The 23568-nt window shown below is 37.1% G+C and overlaps 1 pseudogene; it reads left to right on the top strand.

Moving 5' to 3' along the window:
- The first annotated feature begins 1245 nt into the window (after positions 1-1245).
- LOC127646590 (sodium- and chloride-dependent GABA transporter 2-like) lies at positions 1246-11559 on the top strand (annotated as a pseudogene).
- Positions 11560-23568: the final 12009 nt, after the last annotated feature.

Here is a 23568-nt window from a genome sequence, read left to right as displayed (position 1 = left end):
TCTTCCTCTCTCTCTTGATATGTTCCACCGGCTCCGCCCTGGTCTGCTCCACCCTGGACTGTTCTGTTTGCGCCCCCCTGTTAATCATGTATTTTGTTTTCTGTTTTTGTTTTCTGTCTAGTTTGGTGACATCTGATATCTGTCCCATTGAGACTGGGTACTGTCAGGGTTCTTCCCTTAGTTTTAATTTTTTTCACTTTGAGGCAGAGCCCTGACATGTCTATGTGTTTCATGTCTTGTGTCTGGATTCAGCCACTTTGGTTGGTTTGATTTATTTACTCTGTGCCTGAATCAAGTACTTTTGTTCCCCTTCTGTCACTCACTGGACGTTGTGTCCATGTAGTGACACTAGGGGTCTCTCTTGAGAGCCTTGGTTACCTTTTATCTTTGAGAAAATGCCAATGAGAATTGGCGAACAGAATTTGATGCCCCTCCCCCAGACATACGGGTATAAAAGGAGGGAAGCATGCATCTGTTTTTTCTTCGGAGCCGAGCGGTTGTGTTTCAGTGAGCTGAGTAAACCCACTGCTGTTCCACTCAACTCTAAAAGAGCATACGCTGTTGGAGATACAGCGCATTTTCAGCTGCTTTGGCGTGCAGACTACGCCCTGGGCACTTCGACAGCCCTCTAAGAGAGTATATATTTCTCTAAAAGAGTACACATTGACCTTGAACGTCTTTTTAAAGATGTATCTTTTTCAAGATGCCCTTCCGTCTTTGTATCATCCCTGGATGCGGTCGTTTCCTCTCAGCTTCTGATGGCCACGGGCGCTGCTTAGAATATGACCATGGCAACGTTGCGGTCTCCATAGGCGATTTCGGGAGTTTAACGGGCGTGGTTCCGCCAGGTAAATCACCGCAGACCACCTGTTCCCCAGTACTCTCGCCTTACAGCCAGTCTGATATCTCTTTCAGGGCCCCCGAGCTGGATGAGAGTTTCACCACTGTATCAGAGAGCGTCTTGGTGGACTCCGACACTGAGGACTCGACTGTGTGCCAGCCCAGTCTGAGGCCGATGCCGAACTGTCTGCTGTGCTTGCCTGGGCTGCCACGAGTGTGGGGCTGGACTGGAACCCTCCGTCCTCCCCTCAGCCTCTGCAGCTAGACGCTTGGGTTCCATTCTTCCTACCAGTGCTCTCAAAATGCCACCACCCGGCACTCCTCTCTAAGGCCTGTAGGTTGACGTCATCTCTGGTGACCAAGGCCTACAGCGCTGCTGGATAGGCTGCCTCCGCCCTGCACACCATGGCCCTCCTGCAAGTCCAACAGGCCAAGGCGTTAAAAGATCTGCACCAGGGTAGTCCTGATCCTGATGTGCTGCAGGAACTGAGTTCGGCAAACGACCTCGCGCTTCAGGCCACGGAGGTCACAGCGTGCGTACTCGGACAGGAGATGGCCACCCTCGTGGTCCAGGAACGCCACCTGTGACTGAATCTGGTCGAGGTGCGGGACTTCGACTGGGGGATTTAATGTTGTGGCTGATCGGTGTTTGTCATTGCTAGCAGAAATACACATTCTTGATTTCAAAAATTTAATTTCAACAGTAAATCTATAAGAACAGCATTTTTACAAATAGAGTTTTACAATGATGTGTAAAACTCATCAATTACTCACGCAATTACAGATACAGTATGTATATTGTTTTTTCCACATATCTGCAATACACTTCTTATTAGTAAAAAGACATCAATAATTACATTTATACTAGTCCAAATATCCATTCCTGTTATCAACAATTGAATTACAACTAGTGAAATTTTTTTTATATCTGTAAATATTTCAGGAGTATGTCAATGAGTAATGAAACTTACTAGTTACAGTCACATTACAGTTATCTTAAATTAACATTGTCACAAGTGAAAAACAAATAAAAAAATTAAAAATGAGCATTTACCCTAGTTGTAATTCAATTGTTGATATCTATAATCAGGGTTAGGGAGTAATGGAATACATGTAACATGATTATGTATTTAAAATATTGTTTTAGAAGCAACACTGCATAAGATATTTAGGTTTTTCAGAGAATGTATTTTTAACATGTGCATTTAACATGTGAGTTTAAAACTCCATTCCATTAGATTAGTCAAAACAATGACTAATCTAATGGAATACGTTACAAATTACATTTTACAGCATGTATTCTGTAATCTGTAGTGGAATGCATTTCAAAAGTAACCCTCCTAACACTGTCTATAATTCACATGATGTGTGTCAAGGGTGTGCGACCTATTTGTTGCAATAAAGTTACACCTCACTTAGCATGAGTTAATAAATAAGCTTATTTGTAGAATTTGGTAAACATTATGCATTTGAGTATTTCTGTAACTGCTGATATCCTGAGATTTTTACACACAACAGCCTCTAGAATTTACTCAGAATGGTGCCAAAACATCCAGTGAGCAGCAGTTCTGCAGATGGAAACAGAGAATGGCCAGACTGGTTCAAGCTGACAGAAAGGCTACGGTAACTCATATAACCACTCTGTACAATTGTAGTGAGCAGAAAAACTTCTCAGAATGCACACCACATCGAACCTTGAGGCGAATGGGGTTCAACAAAAGAAGACCACGTCGGGCACTTTATTAGGATCGTAGTGTTCCTAATAAAGTTCTCAGTGAGTGTATATTTGCAGTATATGACTGGCAGGCCTAGATGAACAAGCTCATTCCGAACTTATATTTGGAACTTAATTTGGTGAATTTTTTTCCCCAACCAGGTCACTTACAGTACATGATCACTTTATCGGTTTGCTTCGTGAACTGCAATACATTTGTCATGTTACTTTTTATTGGAAAAAGAATTGCTTTTACTGGAAAAGTTCAATTACCATTGTGTGGAAGATGTAATGAAAGTGAATGGTGACAGAATATTAATCCCTGACATTCTACCTAACATATCCCTTTGTGTTCCATGGAAGACAGAAAGTCATATGGATTTGAAACAATATGAGGCTGACTAAATGGTGACAGATTTTCAATTTTGGGTGAACAATCCCTTTAATGACAGCATAGTAATGAAAGGAGCATGGGAAAGGGTTTGCAACAACAACATTTGAGGATTTTGTTTTTTGAATCTTCTCCTACTGAGTTTGTTGGCCTCTTGTTTCGACCCCTGACATCCTGACCCTGAGGTCAGATGTGTGGACTCTACCCTGGACTGTTATAAAGCCTCACATTTTATGCAACTCAGCAAGTTAAACTGTATTACAATGGTTAAAAAATCTTAAGTACTTTCCACAACTGCTTGTGTTTCAGATTCATCAGACCTTTGGCATCTTCATTACGTATCGCATACTACTAACTGCAGATAAAGCACAAATTAATGAAAAAATGCCATTGGATTATTATGAAGGTGTGATCTTACACACTTTTAGATATACAAAGGCATTTATAATTATTAATAATAGTGGGTTAACAATTAAAATACAACAGAATAAAATACTATTACTGTAATATTAACTAATTAATATTCTAATAACAACAATAGAGTCATAAAATGATGATCTTTTACGTCTTGTGAACACGTTCTGTCCTAATACAAATCGACTGTCGTTGATAAAATAAGGTAACAGTATAATATTGGTACAGTATAAAAGGTCTAAATTCAATGAATAAACGCAATTCTAAGAGGTTACCACAAGAGGTCGCTGTTAATCTTTTACTTTTTGTTTAAGATAGATTTCAGTATCGATTAACTGCTTTTTGTGTTTCCTTTTTTTAAGTTTATGTATGCCTTCAGTTTCCTTCAGGAGAGTCGCTACAAGCCTGAGCTGAGTATGAGCTGAGCAGATGATGTAATGAGAGAACCCAGCCTTATAAAACATACATGATGTGGACAAGTGGTGTAGTCTTAACAAAAAAATTAAAAAGGGGGTTTACTATTGCCCAGTCCCAGTTGTCTGTTACTATAGACTCTATTTTTTTTTTTTACTGTAGACTTTGTAATCTGCGTATAGAGAGCTGCAACTCTGTACATATCATAAATGGTCATTCCTACAATTCGGTGACAATCCAGCTTTGAAACATAAAACAAAATATAACAAAAATATAATTTGCAAGTTTCTTCATGCAGGGATTTATTAAAGATTGTATTAGTCATGCTGGTCAAGCTAAATTACTAACACATTGTCCATCCAGTTAAATGGGCAGTATCAGGGTGGACAATAACGGGGTGGACACACAGTGGATAAATGAGCTAGTACATGGTATGTGATTGATATCTAGGAAACATATTTGTAAACTAATAATAGGGTGGACATGTTATACTTGACCACATATGACTAACATCACAAAATAAAGGAAAACATAAATAAAACAATAGAGTTATAAACTTCAAATAACTCAAAAGTATTTTTGCAGAATGACTGATGTCCACCTTCAGTGTGATGTCATTTTCTAACATATCTCCAATGAAATGTCATGGTATCATGACATAACAGGGTGGGCAATAAATCAAGGGACACTCAAAACACCTCCAGTATCAGTGTTAAAATAACACATTTACCACACATGAAAACAAGTTAGTGAGAGAATGTAACACTAAACTCTTAACTGTTTGTGGGGGGTACATTTTGAAATCCAATGATTTAGCATTTATTTTTGTCAAAGATGTTTGACGTGCGGTTTTTGGGACATGAGGAAGTGACACTAGAAAAGAATTTCAATGACTTAAAATTTTACTTTTAAGCCCACAAAAACATGTAACATTATAACCCCCACCCCCCACACACAATTATTTAAACTTAAAATGAAAAATGCTTTAATAATCCATGAAGAGAGAAAGGAAGAAAAAAGGCTTAACATGAAAACAATATTTTCATTGGATTAGAGTCATTATTTTGGCAGTAAATGGTGTTTATCATAAGGGAAATGTAAGAAAATGATGATAAGTGTTTTAACAAATCCTGTACAACTTTTATTTTGAATTAATGCATGTAATGCAGTTTTTCTTACCTCTCTCTCTCTCTCTTCCCGAACTCTGACATATGCAATAAAATGTAATGTCATGTCACGAATAGGTGCATTTACTGATGTTTTAAAATCCCAATGGTGGGAAACAATTAACATGCACTGAAATGTTATATGATTTTGACACAACAGAAGAAGTCCACTGATTGTCACTGATCTTTCCCCCAGACATTTATGTTAAGTGTAGCGTCCGTGTAATGCAACATCCGATATCTCACACAACTCATGCGAAAGGTGTGTGTGTTTCAGGTCAGGTTGTCAGTTGCCCCACAGTGATAAGGCATTTCTGTTTTATCTTTCAGAAAACATGTTAAAATATGGGGGATGCACAAAAACACAAACATACACAGTTATGTTATGGGCATGGTCTTGATTACAACCACTATAAATACAATTTGTTTATAAATTTTCTGCCAATGTCAATCTCCACTCTTGGAGAACTCATACAATTCTACTAACATATCAGCATTGAATGTTATGCGATTTATTTTGGGTTTGATCTAATTTATTTAAAGGTGCAATATGTAACATTTTTCATGTAATATTAGCTTTTTATTCGATTCGATTTTTTTTTTGCCAATGTGTGAATGGCTTGTAACGCAACTTAAAAAATCAGCCCTTCCCAGACTTCCTAGGTTGCCTATTAAAGCCCGTAGACTGATTTTCATGCGAAGGGAGCAGGTCACTTTTGCTGGGAAAATCCAAAGTATGTGATGTTTATGTGCACTCCCGATAGCCTTGCCTTAGAAAGCAGCTTGTCTTCTGCTATTCAACAGCTTCAACAGACAGTCTGCAACACTAGGTAACGATATCTTAGAGATGAAATCCAGCAAACGTCCGGCTCCCAGCACAACACTGACTCCTACACAAACTCAGAGTTAGACAAAAAAACATTAATCTACTGAATCCCGTTTGGCTAAGTGGGAATGTGATCATGGTTGAGCAAAAAACTAGAGTCTTGTGGACAAATGTTTAGTATGTGTTATATGACCTTATTTCAGTGACTTACATTTTTTGTTTTTTCAAAAACCATGCATAAACGTTATTTTCTAAAAAATACAAACCTGTACACACATGTTGCTCACATATTATTGTAGCCCAGTTTGTGATGAATACAGTGTTATCAGACTTAAGCCATTAATATGTTTTTAAGCAACTGAAAAAAGCACAAATGTCAAGGCATGTCAAAACTTCTCCAGGGCCCAAAATACCCTCAGACCACAGATGGTTAAAGACGATCCTACTGATTGCGCTCACCTCCATCAAGAGGTGACGTTCTCTGTCAGCGACCCTTGCCTGGAGTTCGGTCCGCCAGATTCTCACCTTATCCTGAGACCCCGACCGGGCTATGTGCCCAAGGTTCCTACGACCCCCTTCAGGGATCAGGTGGTGAACCTGCAAGTGCTGCCCCGGGAGGAGGCAGACCCAGACATGTCGTTGCTGTGTCAGGTGCATGCTTTGCGCACCTACTTGGATCGCACGCAGAGCTTTAGACGCTCTGAGCAGCTCTTTGTCTGCTTTGGTGGACAGCGGAAAGGGAACGCTGTCTCTAAACAGAGGCTTGCCAAAAGAATCGTGGTTTCCATTGCATTGGCCTACCATACCCTGACCGTGCCCGCCCCCTTGCGGGTTCAAGCACACTCTACAAGGAGTGTGGCATCCTCGTGGGAACTGGCCAATGGCACCTCTCTTGCAGACATCTGCAGAGCAGCGGGCTGGGCAACACCCAATACATTTGTGAGATTTTACAATCTCTGGGTTCAGCCGGTTTCATCCCGTGTTCTTACAGGTATGAACAGGTAGAGTTCGGTAATATGGAACAGCTGGCCTGGTGTATCACTTGCGTATAGCACCTTTCCCCTCCTCTGAGGTGAAAATGTGTGCTTTTACCCCCAGTCAAGTTCACGAAGTTGTGGACCCTGGATGTCCTTCCACCCTAGCCCTATGGTTCGCAAACTCGGTGGAGGAGTTTGCAGCCAGCCACACTACGGGGTCTAATATGCCCTTTACTGGTACTATGCATTACATAAAGCGAAGCCAAAATACAATGTCCGCGCATGTGTGCGTGGAGTGGACAAGGTTAAACAATACTATGTTGCTGCGTTTACTTGGTCTGTGTTCACAGGTCTGGGTTGTGGTAGTAACTTGTTGACCTTCATACTGGAGTCTATTACATCATTATTCTGGCTTGTGCGTTCCTCTATCTCTTCTCCTCCTTCACTTCAGAGCTGCCATGGGCTAGCTGCAAAAAGTATTGGAACACAGGTACATCACATACACTAACATTGCGATTTATAGTTTTTTGCTTATGCGACTTGAAAAGCCTCGGCTTTCATCCATTTTGTTTTTTTTAATTCTGCTACAATGTCCACAAGAGCAGCATTACTGAGCATTCTCCAGTGAAAACCACTTCCCCAGTTATTACGTTTTGGGAGTAAGTTGATGGAAATAGCACCCTGTTAAAATTGTGTTAGACTTATGCAATTAGTGCAGTATTGCTTACAGGCAACACCAAGCTAATTTCTTTATGCCTACAGGAGAATAATTTTTGGTTTGTCTGAGGGAATAGAACAGATTGGTAATGTGTGATGGACATGGCACTCTGCCTCTTGCTGGCCTGGATCATCTGCCACTTCTGTGTGTGGAAGGGTGTGAAGTCCACAGGCAAGGTGAGAACTTTACAAAACTATTTAGCAATGTGAAAAGTTATAGTATGCTCCTTAAACAAGATGTTAAGCGCACTGTTTATCAGTTGTATTTCCCATATCTTCCTTTGCAGAAACACACTAACTCTCCATGTCTTCAGATGTTTACTTTACTGCTACCTTAAGCATAACTGGTAATCTGGTAATCAGAAGGATGCTGGTTCGAGCACCACAGCCACCACCATTGTGTTCTTGAGCAAGGCACTTAACTCCAGGTTGCTCCAGGGGTATTGTCCCTGTAATAAGGGCTCTGTAAATTGCTTTGGATAAAAGCGTCTGCCAAATGCATAAATGTAAATGTAACTCAATCTCCCTGGAGCAAAGGATGGCATTACCTTCAACCTCTACCCTGATCCAACAATCAGATAATCCAAAAGCCTTTTTTACCTGGACTATTGATTACAAAGTGTTAACTGAAAATATTCTAATAGGAAATCTTATATATATATATATATATATATATATATATATATATATATATATATATATATATATTATAAATATATAATACACTCAATTATATTGCACATTGGACATTTGTATATTTTGAAAATAGAAGGTGATACTGCAATTTAATTATGAATCACAATATTTTATAATTTAGGTGTGGATGGATGCAGGTAGTCAAATGTTTTACTCCTATGGAGTTTGCACAGGGGAACTAACTGCTTTGGGAAGCTACAACAAATATAAGAACAACTGTTATAGGTACTTTATCTAATGCCACATATGTTGGAACCGATGATTTCCTTTGGATTGCCTTTCATCTCAAATTGCACTAGAATTGAGCCTTTTGTGATGTTCTTATGTCTTTCAGAGACTGTGTATATGTGTGTCTACTGAACAGCTTAACTAGCTTTGTGACTGGTTTTGCTATATTCTCTGTCCTGGGCTTCATGGCAGATGAGAAGAGATATTTTAATGGTGGCCGAGTCAGGTAAAAAACATTTTGAAGAGCTTGAGGTCTCATAAAACATGCAAAGATTAATATCCAAATAGGTCTGATATATCTGGAGAGAGCTAGCATTCTTTTAATCACAAAGACCACTACTTTTTTAAGACAAACACATGAGCCATAAATGCCATGTGACTGATCACTCTACTGTAAATCAGAAGTCAATTTCACACTGTTAAGAACACTCCAAAACCAGTACCTATTTAAACATCTACTATAATTTAACAAATTTTTTATAATTTAAAAATGTTTTTATTTTGCCAGAATTCACGGCTACATTTGTATGGCTGTCAATAAATAAGGCATACAGAACCACTTCTGTCTTTATGCACAAGAGTGCATGAAGCAATACTTTTGGTTACACAATTGTTCTTCTAAAAAAAGCATGATTTTGCATTAAGAACTGCCACTCAATGGATACGTTAAAGGAATATTCCTTGTTCAGTACAAGTTAAGTTCAATCAACAGCGTTTGTGGCATAAAATTGATTGCCACAAAGTTATTTTGACTTTTACCTTTTTGCCTTTAAAAAAAAATAAAAAATCTGGGTTACAGTAAGACACTTACTGTACAATGGAAGTGAATGGGGCCAATCCATAAATGTTAAAATACTCACTGTTTTAAAAGTATAGTCACAAGACATGAAACCAATGTGCAGGTTTTTCTGTGTAAATTTATATCCAATTTTATAACTACATATGTAATGTCAACAAACACTAAAGCCCTAACAACTATAAAATTACGATTTAAACAACTTTACAGTGCATATAATACATTATTTTTAACAGAAGTATTAATGTAAGTTGTTTTATAAAATTGCAAGTTTAACATTTCTGCCTTTAAATCCTCCAAACATTGGCTCCATTCATTTCCATTGTAATTGACTCTTTGTCACCATTAAAGAAAAGGAGGGACGAGTCAAAATTAGTTTTTGTGGTAATCAACATTATGCCACAAATGCTGTCGATTGAGTTTAATTTGAATTGAACCCAGGGCTTGATTGGTAATCTGGCATACCGGGCATTTTCCCAGTGGGCCAATGCACTTTGGGGCCTATCAGGGGCGGACTGGCCATCGGAAGAACCGGGACTACGCTGAAATGAGCTGCTGCATTATGCAGAACGGGCCACAAAATGGCGCCGCAATTTTCTCATTTCTTTTCCCAGTCCAGCCCTGATTTAACCCAGTATATTCCTTTAAGAGAAAATTCTAAAAGTTCAAAAATAAACATTCTGGGGGAAAGGGGGTTTCAATCAATCCCTTCTGTTTGTGGCAGGACCTGATTTGGCCTTTAGTGTTTACACTCGTGCTGTGGCCCGAATGCCCTTTCTGGCGTGAATGAAATAACAACATACTGAGTATGAATGCCCTGTTTTTCCTAAAAGAGTCCATTTTCTCTTAATGAATCAGTTTGTGTATAATATAAGTTATCCCTGATAACTGCTATCTCAGACATGTATCCCTCCTTCTTCCAAATTGGACATGTAGGTGTAAATTGCTTCTCTTTATTTGTGCTGCTAGCTTCCTGGTTGGTCTTCTAATGGTAACAGAGCTGAGATTCACAACACAGACAATGATTCAGAGAGAAATGATCTGTTTTGGAGTTTAAAATAATCAATGAATCTGTGGGGACAGTAATTGTTTTCTGTATATCTTCCAGCTGTCTGACTATTACGTCTGTAGTAGAATGACTCTCCTTACTTTTGCCATACTTCAGTTCATCTGTGTAAGACGTGGTATATGGTAAATTGTTTTGTTAATTTTCAAAATTCAAAATCAAATGATTTTAGGTCTCTTATTTTTTTTGTGTTGATGACAGGAAACTTGGTATATGTTCACATTTTAGCTTTGGCACCCTCTATTGAAATACTTTTGAAATGATTACTTTAGGTTTTCTTTATCCAGTGATTCTCATCTGGCTTTGCTTCAGGACCTAGATTTTACATTGTACATCAAGTGGTGACCTAGAACAGTACCAAAGCAGTTTATTTTACAACCATGAAACAAACATTTATTTAAATCCAACACTGAAATGTATCAATATTTCTAATATCTATTTTACATACAATAATGTGATTAAATGGCTAATGACATTATTATTAGCATTCCATTTTTGGGTCATAATCAATCAGTTGAGAAACACAGTGATTTCATCACAAAAAAAGACAAGTTAACTATGACATACAATTCTTAGCAAATAAAAAAATATAAATTGAATTTACAGAATCACAGGGCTGTAAAAATGTGGCACAATGTAGTACAAAGTTTGTTACCATGTTGAAAAGATTTACAGTATGTTGCAGTACCTTTTAAAGCCATAATTTTATTTAGGTGCAGATCGTCTTTATGATAGCATCGAAGATATGATTGGATACCAGCCCTGGCCCTTAATGAAGATCTGCTGGAAATTTCTAACACCAGCTGTATGCAATGTGAGCATCATTTATATGCCTTAAAATAATAAAAAAAAAAATCTGAGGCCATTTTTAAACGTTCATTTGTGGATAAGTATTTCGTTCTTCTTTATCAAAACTACAAAATGCCAAACTGTGCTTAAACAATAGACACCAGGCCAGAGAGGTTAAAAAATGACTAGTGTGTCTGCTACCTGTATGTCTGTGTCTGACACCTGTCAGTTGTGTCTGTCCTGACAGAACTTTAAAAGATAAGAGAAACATCTCCTACTTTTGGATTGACATAATGTGACACAGCATACCAGACTAACTGACAGGTCCCTGGTGCTCATCATTCACTTTCCTGTCTATTTAGGGAAACTTTTATATTCTCATTGACTAAATATTCCCCTTTGAAGTTCAACAATGTGTAGCCCTGTTGGTGTTTTGCAATTGGTGGCTTCTTTACCCTTTCCTCCACCCTGCTGGTTCTACTGTGGATGATGTATTTGGTTTGCACCACTCCAGGGTCAATGTAACAGGTAAAGACTTTTAATTAGAAATGGTCAAGAAATTTATATTTCAGTCAACATGAAACAGCATTCACAACCAATTTTTCTTCCCTGATGTGACATATTTCAGAGTGAAATATGATATTACATTTGGAAAAAATTTAGAGTGAGACCCATTGGAAATTGATTGGGATATGAAAAGTTGGTGTTCCATTCTAGAATGGACCACTGCAACTAGCTAGGTGTGTTTTTATGTGACAAATTATTGGTGAAAGAAGGAAAGTTGTATCAGTTGAGGAGCAAGTTATAACATTTTTTAAATGAAATATAACCAAGACAAAAAAAAATTTTTGTTTACTTTGGAATAACATGCAAAGAAGAATTTTAAACAAAAAGACCAGGACCATGTATTAACAAAGTAAACAAGGTATATTTTAATTTCACGGTAACTGTATTGCTTTTAAAAGTACATATATACAGTGGTGAGAAAAAGTATGTGAACCCTTTGGAATTAACTGTTTTTCTACATTAATTAGTCATAAACTGTGATCTCATCTTCATTAAAGTCACAAGTATAGATCTATTTGATACTCTGGTGTCTCCAGCCGGCCTTTTCAGAGGCTCTGTGGATTGATTTGGTGAGCGCTATGTCACGACTCAACAATCACATGCAATGAGACTTTTTATGCCAAAACGGATCAGTACTTCATCACAACTGGCTCACTCCCGCTTTGTCTCGGGCCAGAGCTGCGAATTCTACACATGTGGCCTTTGAATGGAGCACAGCGGAAGAGCCAGAATTGGCTTGGTCGGTTATGAATACCATATTACAGTCTAGAGCACTGTCCATGAGACACCTTTGTGCACTGAAATGGAATGTGTTCACTAATTGGTGCTTTTCACATGGCAAAGACCCAGTGAACTGCCACAAATTCATGCATTTCTTAAAAGCAATCGAACATAGGGCTCACTCTGTCTATGCTCAAAGTTTATGTGGTGATTAAATCTTCATATCATGCACTGAAACCAGCACCTCTATAGGAAAACTATTATATAATCATAATTCCTAGGGGGCGGGGCAGCTCGCCTGGCTACAGCCCTGACTTGGGACCTATCTTGGTCCTAAAAGCGCTTGCGGTGCCTCCCTTTGAGCCTCTGGACTATGTTGAATTGCGTTTGCTTTTTCTTAAGACTGCATTACTGCTGGCTTTAGCCTCAGTAATATGGGTTGGTGATTTTTCTGAATTAATGTCTGGAGTTTGGTCCGGATCTTTCAAAACCACTGCCAAACCCAGAAAAGGCTATGTGTCTAAGGTTATAACCAAACCCTTCACAGCGCAGGTGGTTCACCTTCAAGTCTTTTCCCCTTCTCTGTTTAATTTGGATGAGGAACAGTCCTGGCATTTGTTATGCCCTATGTGAGCGCTACACACATACATTGAGCGCACACGCTAGTTCAGACAGTCTGGCCAACTCTTTGTGTGCTATGGAGGATGCACGAAGGAATGATTGTTGATATGGGCACCCTTGCTTACATGTCGCAGGGTGCTAATGGCGAAAGGTATTAAAGTACACTCAACTAGAGGCATGTTGTTTTTGATCATTTTTTTTACAAATGTAATACTTTAAACATCACATTACCCACTAAGACTATACACCGATGCAAGTGAAAACACTGGAAACCAGAAATTGAAGACAAGCAAAACCGCATTAAGGAAAAAGGTGGAAAGAAAATGTACAATAGTTCCGTCCTCGAATTTGGCCAAGTGGCTTTCCAAGATTTCTGATTTTTATTTGCAAATGGACATTCAGTACACCTTCACACCATTATGTGGAGACAAATGAGAGTCCTTTGTATTTGAGTGAGTCATAGAACCATTCCCCGATAGCACACATACATTGCCCGGACTTCTAATTGATGTGTATGTTTGCATCTGGAAGACGTTGTTTGCTATTCTATACGACATTTCCTCTGAGACATTTATGATTTAGAATGTTTGTAAGACTGATATTTTTAAGATGAAACGCTCCTGAACAGACATCTTGGAGACGTAGGCCTTTGTGTGCTATGTTGGTTGGCTAGCGGATTAATTTACATAAAACAATTTACATAAAAGAGTCATTTAAAAACACTGATTTGTTGACAAACAAAAGACTACTAGTTTTAAACAGAGGGTTAAATGAAGTGCAGACACCAGAGTTGGGCTATGCTTTGACTTATTTTGGAACTTATTTCACAGGTGGAGAATAAATGTTTGAACCAATTGGCCAGTTATATCTAAACACAAGTTGCTCAATAATATTTACTTGTTTTTAGAACTGTTGTATTTAAGAAACTTCACACTTGCAATTGCGCTGTTGGTATAAGTACGGTGCACTCAGTAACTTTTGTCTTTGTGTCATCTTGGACTACGCTGACACCTAGCAGCTTGGATGCAGCATCATTTAAAATGAATAGTTTTCTGTTTTAGATGCCATTGTAGAAATGTAATATTCACTGTCAGCCATGATTACTTAAATCAGTGAGTGAAAGTGTCAAATAAGAGGATGTTACTGAGATTAAGCGAGTAGTTTTCAGTTGGTCATGTGATTCTAACATGGCAGCTCTCATGTGCAGACCCTCTCCATGTAGAACAAAACAGCTTTTAGAAGGTTACTGATATGACTGGAGTCTTCATTTCAATGAAGTGACGTTTAGTGAGTGGTCTTGATTTCCTACATATAGTGCAAAAGTACAATTCATGTCTTTAGTAGTAAAACTTTTTTAATGAGGAAAAAAATACTGAGTGCACATTTAAATGTATTTTAAAAACAAGATTGAAACATTGTGTACAGTATAGTGCATTTTTTCATTATAGACATAATTGCTGACAAACACTGTTCCTGTAACTCAACATGTTGTATAAATGGTTCTATAGTACAGTAGCAATGCCAAGGTCACAGGTTCAGTTCCCAGGGAACACACATGCTGACATTTTTTTTAAATAGAGTATATGCTCTGTAACTTTTTTGGGATAAAAGTGTCTGCTAAATGCATAAATGTAAATAATTGTCTCGTGACTGGACATTATTGCAGTGTAATGGGTGTGTCTTACAAAGAACAGGGAACAATGGTAACAGCGGGCTTGAATGCCCCTCTACTTGCCAAAAATGTGGGCCATAGTTGGTGATTGTGACTACAGCCCCATAATGAGATCAGGGAAAGCTGTTCCAACTTCTAAGTGAAGGTGATAAACCGGGTGATTAGACAGTCCCAAATCAAAAGTTTTTAAAGGACTTTTTTCAAACTTCCTTAACAAATTTCTGCTATCTCTCCTCATGTAACACACAAGACTAATGATAAGATAAATAAATAAATAAATAAATAAATAGTTAATATTGCTGATACAAGTTTCTGTTGATGTGTTTTGGTTTGTGGGTCTACATCTTTGAAGTAGGTAGATAGATAGATAGATAGATAGATAGATAGATAGATAGATAGATAGATAGATAGATAGATAGATAGATAGATAGATAGACAGACAGACATAGTAGTGCCTGATTGTCTAAAATATGGTGATAAACTCTCTCACTCATCCTTTATTTAATGACATAGTGTTTGTTGTAGAAATTTTGATACTCATTGATCAGTAATAGTCATTACAGGGGAATGCCTCTGTGTCTGAGGGATGCAGAGGGGGAGGTTCTGCTTCTGTCAGAAAACCTTGGGATAAAAGAGTGTAAAATACAAGTCAGCCCTCCCTTTCTGGGTCCCACTCACGGCACAGATTAACTCCTGTGTAATGACCGGGTCCTTCTTGCAAGAATAAATAATTTTAAAAGACTGTTTGAGTCAGAGTGTCTCTTACGCAGTTATAATGGTTGGTTGATAATTTTTTCCACAACATGTTGCAGTTAGGGTAAGGGTTAGGATTAGGTTAGGGTTAGGCTTACTATTATTTACCTGCATATCGTTCCACTGCCTTTGTGCCAGTTTGGAGATACGTCATCAAACAGGCTAATTCAGTAAGCTCTTCATATGCAACTGGCCATTATGGTAACTCCGTATAGACTATCATAGATGCTGACCTGGTTTGAATTGTGTGGCAAGCAAGACTTCTCATCCATGATGGTGTCTTCCTGCCACACTTTCTCTCTCTGAGCCAATGTCAGATCTGTGATAAGCCCCTATGTACTAAGATGCCAAACACACTGTTTAGAGGTTAAGCCCTATTTAGTGACGTGTGACTTTTTGCATTCTCTTCACGCCTCCATTCTCCCACGCTGGACTGCTTTCCTTCCTCCCTTCACAACTATCCTTTTTGAACAGTTCAGCTAAGCTCATTCCCAGTCTCATTTGTTGCAAGGTGAAAAAGCTGTGTTGTTCCGGATGTCCCAATTACACTGTACATTAATCATAAGTTATGCTGTATATTATTATAGCAAAAGCTTGCTCTTTTCTGGCTGGGGTATCTCTGCACAAAGTTTCCTGCTTTATTTGGAGATGAAAATGTCTTTTTGAAAGGCTTTTTTTGTTGTTGTTGTGTTTATACAATGTTATTTAGTAGATTAAGTAGAGTCCATTTACCTATCTGGTAACAGTGTGCTTTCCTATACAAAGTGCGCATAAACTGTCAAACTTTAATAATGTAATAAGATGTAATCACGATCCAAGTCCAAACTATTGTCCAAGTCTCCCGCATGTGTCAGGATAGGTACCAGTGTTTGTCCATAACTGTAATGCATCCTTAGGCTAAATTGAGAAATTATATAATCACTGAAATTCTACATAAATGTCTACTAACAATAACCATTTACTAAAGGGCCTTAAATTGTTTTTTTGAACTGTGTTCTATTATTTGTGTCCAAACATTCTGATAATAAAGCAATTAAGATTTTTTATTTAATTGGCATCCGAAACGAGCAGGTGTTTTGCATTCTCTCCCAAAAGAATCACCTTTAATTGACCTAAGCTCATGACATGTTCTGGATCAGATTGTTTGATACAGTTCCCAGCTCCATCAGATTAGTTAATGAAATCAATTAAATTACAGACCTTAATTAGAAAAAGTTATTTGGAAATTTAAAAGGGGACAGAGGAACTTCAACTTCGAGTTGAAGTCTTTGCGCTGGAGAGAGATGGATGTGTACTTTGCTGGGAAAACAAAAGAAGAGGAATGATACAATTTTTCACAATCCAAAAGGGAGGTCACGGCATATACTTACGATTTCCCAAACAAATGGACTGATGGACTGCTAAACAACATCCAGGCAGACACTGTTGGGTACAGGGGAGACTCTTTTGTTCATATGCATTGTGCCTACTGTACCAAACTTATTGTTCAACCTTTATAATTGTGTTTTGCTATTTTTTGTTGTTGATGATATCCAATTACTAGTATTGTATTTGACTACTTGGTTGAAATACCACTAGTTTGTGAGTCTTTAAAATCTGCAAAACTGTTGATTCTCTTGGATCTATTTCTTTCTTAAAAAAGAGGTGAAGCAACAATATTGTATGTGGTGGTATAGCCTTAATTTCCGTTTTCTCCTAAAAATGCATCTTTCATGAAGTAAGTAGAGGAAGAGGTATACCATAAATGAGGGTATAGGGTCTCTGTGTCTGCTAGTGGACATTAAACTTAGTCAAGGGGAGCAGATGCTATGTGCATACATTGGTTTGGCTCTGGCCGTCCTATACATGCTATAGGGTTTGTTATTGCGTAGAAGATGTGAATCCAATCAAGCAGGATTGAGGAATTAAGAGAACACCAATGGTGTTAAAAGCTTGTCAGGGCCTTTTTGTGCCTGTAATGGGATAATCACAAACTACTTGTGGCTGTAAATCCTCCTTGAAGGTGTTGACATACTTCAGAGATCTTAATTTGACAGATGGTACATGCTCCTTCCTGTTTGTCCAAACTCAATGTCCTGCTAAAGTTTGTAACTCATTTCTACAACTGTGACCCTTAAAAAGTCATACACTGATCATTTTGGTTTGCTAATGCAAATCAATGAATGCTATTGCTATTCTGCGAATGTGAATGCTATTCTGATGCTAGTAAAACTTTGTAGTACGGCACTTTTCATACAAATGTCTCCTTAAGATGATTCGCTTATGTTTTCCTCATTTGTAAGTCTGGATTGGCAGACGCTTTTTTGGATAAAAGCGTCTGCCAAATGAATAAATGTAACTATAAAGCAGTGTTAAAATGCAGGTTTGGAGATTTGTTCATCTTGCAATAATCTAAGTATAGAATTACAATGAAGCTCACTATGATGTTCCATAAATTGATAAATAAAGATGTTCCATGCACCATAAATTAAAAAAATTATGTTTTACTCTTTAAAAAAAAAAACCTCACACTGCAGTCACAAACATTCGGCAGTCGATTAATCAAATTGCTCCTTTACAAGCCAAGTGTGCTAACGTTGCAAATAATGAAAAATTCAGGCAAATAATGTCTCGTGCAAGAACATTCAATGAATATATACACATTTCAAGAGATATGAATTGAAAACATTTGTTGTAAAAAATATTTTTATACAATATTAATGTTTAGAGGCTCAATATACAATATTCGATCAATCGATATTCAATACAATTACATTTTCAATACTTATTTGAGTAATACAGATCCATGAACAAATACATTTTTGAAATCAAACCTTTGTTTTGTTTATATGGTTTTATACATAGAAATATGATACAAAATGATAAGCCTGATAATTTGAAAGGTTATTCATAATGATTCATACAATAGCACAGAGCTTTAATTCCTAAATCCTTAGGCCAACATATCTCAACTTGACAGCCATCTTTACTAATGGTTTAATTCAGTAATAGACTTTACTAATTAGGAAGCAAATTTTGCCAAGTTATGTGATGGATGTTTTGACAGAACAAAGAGTCCTTGTAACATCTCTGAAACGTTAGGGTCAATTGTTTAATTGTTTTATTTGAAGGACTAACCTCATTACTTAAACCTCATTGCTTTAAACACACAGACAGTTTCAATGTGAATTTTCTTGCATTTTTCAATGCAACTAACCCTTTGAAAATGCTCTCAGAAAAAGCACTTGAATATGTAGATATGAACAATAATCAATACACAATTATATATACAATAAATGAAGAGTAAAGATAACATTGCAATGAACATTAAATAACAATAAATCTATTTCATAATTGTGCAATTAGTATTAGTGTAAAAAGTTTTCAATGTTTAAACAGGGATTCAAACTACTCACCTTTTAGCTTGTCACCCTTTCTGAAGCTAATTAGCCCAAATCACTTGAAAGTGTTATTTTAAGCTTAAACACACACAAAAAAACTTTAAATACAACCAACAAGTCAGTAGAAATTATACATCTAAAACAGCTGCTTTGAATTTCTCACCTATTTCACAGCTCATAAGTTTGCATCCATTTAAAAACATACATGGACTTAAGGTCATCTGATCCTCATTAGTGTGAATCCACTTGAATTTCACTTTAACATCCTCATTTGACCTCTGATGGTTCATCCAATAAGAATAGTGTTAAAAACAGTGGGGAATCTAGAACTTAAAGGTGAGTGGAGCAGTTATGTCTGTTAAGGGTCTATATGTTTTTTGCTCAGAGATCCACACTTAAACAAATGGCACTTCCAACTAAACTAAATTGATGTATCTATGAAACAAAGGTACATTTATATGGCATGAACATCAGCCAGATGTCTGAACAAAGTTGGCAAGAAACAAGGCAACTTTTAAGCCAACTGTTCGTAATAGGCCAGAACAATTTACACTGAAAAATCAATTCAATTAAATGATCCTTTCTAGTAAACCAAAATTACAAAAATATGTGCTATAGTTCATTTAATTTGACATTAAATATCATATTATAAGAAATGTATTAATTTTAAGAAATCAAAGATATTTAGAAATCTTAAAACTATTTAGGATCAGAAATATGTAGGATAAGGTGGTTTAGTCTGAAAATCAAATAATATGAAGTAATTCAGCTATTATCATTGTCATTAAATTTCAATGAAGGTATTGGGAATATATAAACAAAATAAATGTCACATAAAATATTTGCTAATAATGCTAATGCTTACAATGCTGATGATGCAGAGTGTAAATGTCAAGGGGTTATTTATTGAGCATATTTGTAATGGAATTAGCCCTTTCTAATGGACTGTATCAGGTTGAATGGGATTACAGTTAGAACACATTCCAAGAGATGGACCAAGGGACAAGGGCCCAAGGGAATATGGAGGTACTGCCAACATGGGCTAAGCTGTGACGTCAATTAGCAAATCATAACCAATTACTCCCATCTGCTTTGGATAAGAAATTAAATTGTACTTTGGTGTCAATATCTCTTTCCATAGACATTGGAGACTTTATTTGAAAAGGTGTTCAACAAGAGAATGTAATTTTCAGATTTGTGGTTATTTTGTTTAAATGCAGTCAAGCAAAGCGAAACCTTTTGTAAGTAAAATTGTTTATGATTGAAATAGATCTCAATAATTAATAATTATTTACCAATAATTGGAAAAACATCCAACAGAGTCAATGAGTGAAAATAACATTGCAATTAAATTGCACTATTGAACAATATAATTCAAATCCTTTCCTTCTATGTAATGTTTATTTATTTGTAATTACATCAGCAATTTACGGATACAGAGGGATCCAACAAGTGCCTATTTAAAAGAAAAATGCAGCTAAAGTAGCACTGATTTGGATAAGGAGTCTTAAGACGATAAAACAATAAACACTTGTCTTAAACTGGAGAATTAGATTTAGCCAATTGCCATGCAACTTTACTAAGTAGTCACCGTGCACCATCTAATTGCCCAAACAACAGGTGGTTGGCCAAAAAGAGCCAGGAAAGGGTAAGGGTCAGAAAAATCACATGAATTGGATAATTAGATCGGTTACTCCCACTAGAAATTGTAATTCAGCCAGAAGTCATCAGTTAAGCATATTACCTGAGTCAACACACTTTTACTCCTGTGACATCTCAATTTCAGAAACAGCAGCTCTATGATATTTGTATAAAATATCTCACAAACCCTCTATAGTACCTCAGTGCATCTTTCCTTTGTGAAATTTTTGTGTTTTTCCTGGTAGGATGTTTAGACATACTTTGTGACTGCTGATTTTGGAAATGATTTGAAGAAGGAAGCTCAGTGTGTTAAAACAATTCACTCTCAATAAAGTTCACCTAAAGTGGATAATCAGATCTCAGGCATAATTCTTGCCAGAGACTGTGCTTTGTTTGGCCAGATGTCTCAAGGGAAAGGCATTAACTTCAACATAGTCCTATATTAGAGAAGACCGCTGATAGATACATTAAGCACTTTGCAATGCTGCTATTTTTTATTAATTTATTAATAATAAAAAAAGTCAATCAAAAAAGGGCAAGCAGAAAAAATGGCTTTCTATTTAATGTGTAAAACATCCTATTCCCATATCTTTGTGTTGAGTTTCAGTTAAGTTATCTAAACATCTTTGAAGCAACTGTCATCATTTACTTACACTTATGTTCGTTCCAAATCCAAATTACATTCTTTCATTTATCAAACACAAAAGGAGATGTCAGACAGAATGTTCTGCCTTAGTCCCAATTCACTTTAATTGTATGAAAAAAAAAACATGTTTGGACCGACACAAGGGTGAATAAATGATAATGGGATTTTCATTTTTGGGTAAACAAAATCTTTAAAAATCACAGTCTTTGCCTCTGTTCTTCGGAAGCTTATATTAAGACAAAGATTTAGACTAATAGATTAAGACTGTGCCAAGATTGGTGGACATAGCTTAAAAGTTCTAGGAGGAATTAAAGGTACAATTCTTCACTAGAAGTATGTGGGAGTTCGAGGAATACTGATCATCAATGGAAAAGTGTAAGTAAAATAAGAAAAGTCGCAGCACAATAAGTCAGAACAGGCTGAAGGTCTGTGCCAAGTTTGGAGGATTTGGCTTAAAAGCTCTATAGACCATTTCAAGATGGTTTAAGGAAGTAATGTCTTTTTCTTCCTTGAACATTTCCAGCTAGACATGAAATCACCCTCCAATAAACAGAATTTCCAATAAAAATGACTTAAAAGTATGAATGAGTTCTGAATGACCCTTAAGGCCTCGATATACTTCCAGAGAAGTTCTTATTCATTTTTCATTCAGAGGTAAAAAGAAGTTCTGAACAGCTGAGCAATAGTATACTGTTTGTGTAAATTCAGACACCCTCCACACCGCTATGAGAGTCGTTTAGTGGTGCATTTAAATCTGAGGATGCTACATTTATATAAACTTATGTGACATTAAAATGTGTTATCAATGACTTTATGTCTCATTCTATGAGTAAAATCCACATGAGGTCAATAAAAGAAGCTGTTTTAATCACTCGATGATGATTTAAAATAATATACACTGATGAGCCAAAACATAATGACATTCATCTTTTGAAGAAGTATGGAGAAGTAGTATGACAGTGCTGACTGGTACAGAATCTTTAATGTTTACCGAATTATCCCTTCTCATGAAAAGATTGCCAACGGCCACGCGATTCACAATCAGTATTTAAAACATTCACTTCACATTATTCTACATACAATTCTTATTTAATTGCAACATCATTAGGAAGGCGTAGTCTCCAGATTTTATGTTTGACCACTGTTTCATGATATACATTTTACAGTAAGAGTAATTCATTAAGTTAAATAAGGACTACACATCTGACATGCAAAATGAAAACGAGAATTATAGGCATAAACATGTAATAAAAATACACATGTGAGTGGTGGTGGCGTGGTGGGCTAAAGCACATAACCGTTAATCAGAAGGTTGCTGGTTCGATCCCACGGCCACAACCGTTGTATCCTTGAGCAAGACACTTAACTCCAGGTTGCTCCAGGGGGATTGTCCCTGTAATAAGTGCACTGTAAGTTGCCAAATGCATAAATGTAAATGTAAATGTCCATTAAAGTGAGTGAGCTCTCGTCTTTTTGTTACTGCAAGGCTTCAGTAAACAACATCCATTAGAAGTGGTTGTCCAAATAGGTGTGCATTTAGAGACAATTTTATGGATTCTCGAATTATGCGACTCTTGTGGCGTGTGTTACATATGTACAGAAAGAGAGGGGCACATATAGAAGAGTGTCACAGCTAGTTTATTTTTTCTGTCGAGTTTAGATAAGCAACTTCTACTATGGATTAGTGTTAATTACAATGAGAATATTCATGCTGAATGAGAAGCTAAATTTATCTGATGTCTGAATGTATATAATTATTTTCTAATATTTGAATTTATATAATTATTTACTTTAATTATTTACCAGTCAGTAGCAGTACCACAACAGCAGGTACTTCCATCACACAAACAACTCATAAAGAGAAAGAGACCACACCATTCCTTAGCGGCATCACCACAACAACAGAAGGCAGTCAGATCTCTTTAAAAATATCAGATAACTCGTACTATGGCTAAGTGTCAAGTGATGCTGTGAAATAGTGAAAAAGGAGTCTTGAGTGCAATTTGAATGTATTTAAAAAAACATTTTTATTACAACATGCGCTTAAAAAAATTATATTATTGCATGAATTTAATATACATGAATTTTAAATGCATGTACATTATTGAGTTTCCCAGCAGAACATTGCCCAGAGCATCACACTTCCTCCACCGGCTTGCCTTCTTTCCACAGTGCATCCTGGTGCCATCACTTCCCCAAGTTAACGGCGCACACATAAACGGCCGTCCACGCGACCCTTCGGACCAGGCGACCTTCTTCCACAGCTCCAAGTTCCAATTCCCATGCTCGTGAGCCTATTGTAGGTGCTTTTTATGGTGGACAGGGGTCATCATGGCACTCTGACCAGTCTGTGGCTATGCAACCCCATACGCAATGTGTGTGGTGACCCATTCCACCCATAACCATCACTAAAATGACCAGATGGGACCAGATGGGATAGCCTTCGTTGCCCTCGCGCATCGATGAGCCTTGGGTGCCCAACACCCTTTCACTGGTTTGTGGTTTGTCCCTCCTCGGACCACTGTCAGTAGGTA

This window comes from Xyrauchen texanus, chromosome 7, assembly GCF_025860055.1.
Source record: "Xyrauchen texanus isolate HMW12.3.18 chromosome 7, RBS_HiC_50CHRs, whole genome shotgun sequence".
Classification (NCBI taxonomy): Eukaryota; Metazoa; Chordata; class Actinopteri; order Cypriniformes; family Catostomidae; genus Xyrauchen; species Xyrauchen texanus.
Note: the sequence above shows the minus strand (reverse complement) of the source record. Positions and strands in the feature narration are given on the sequence as shown.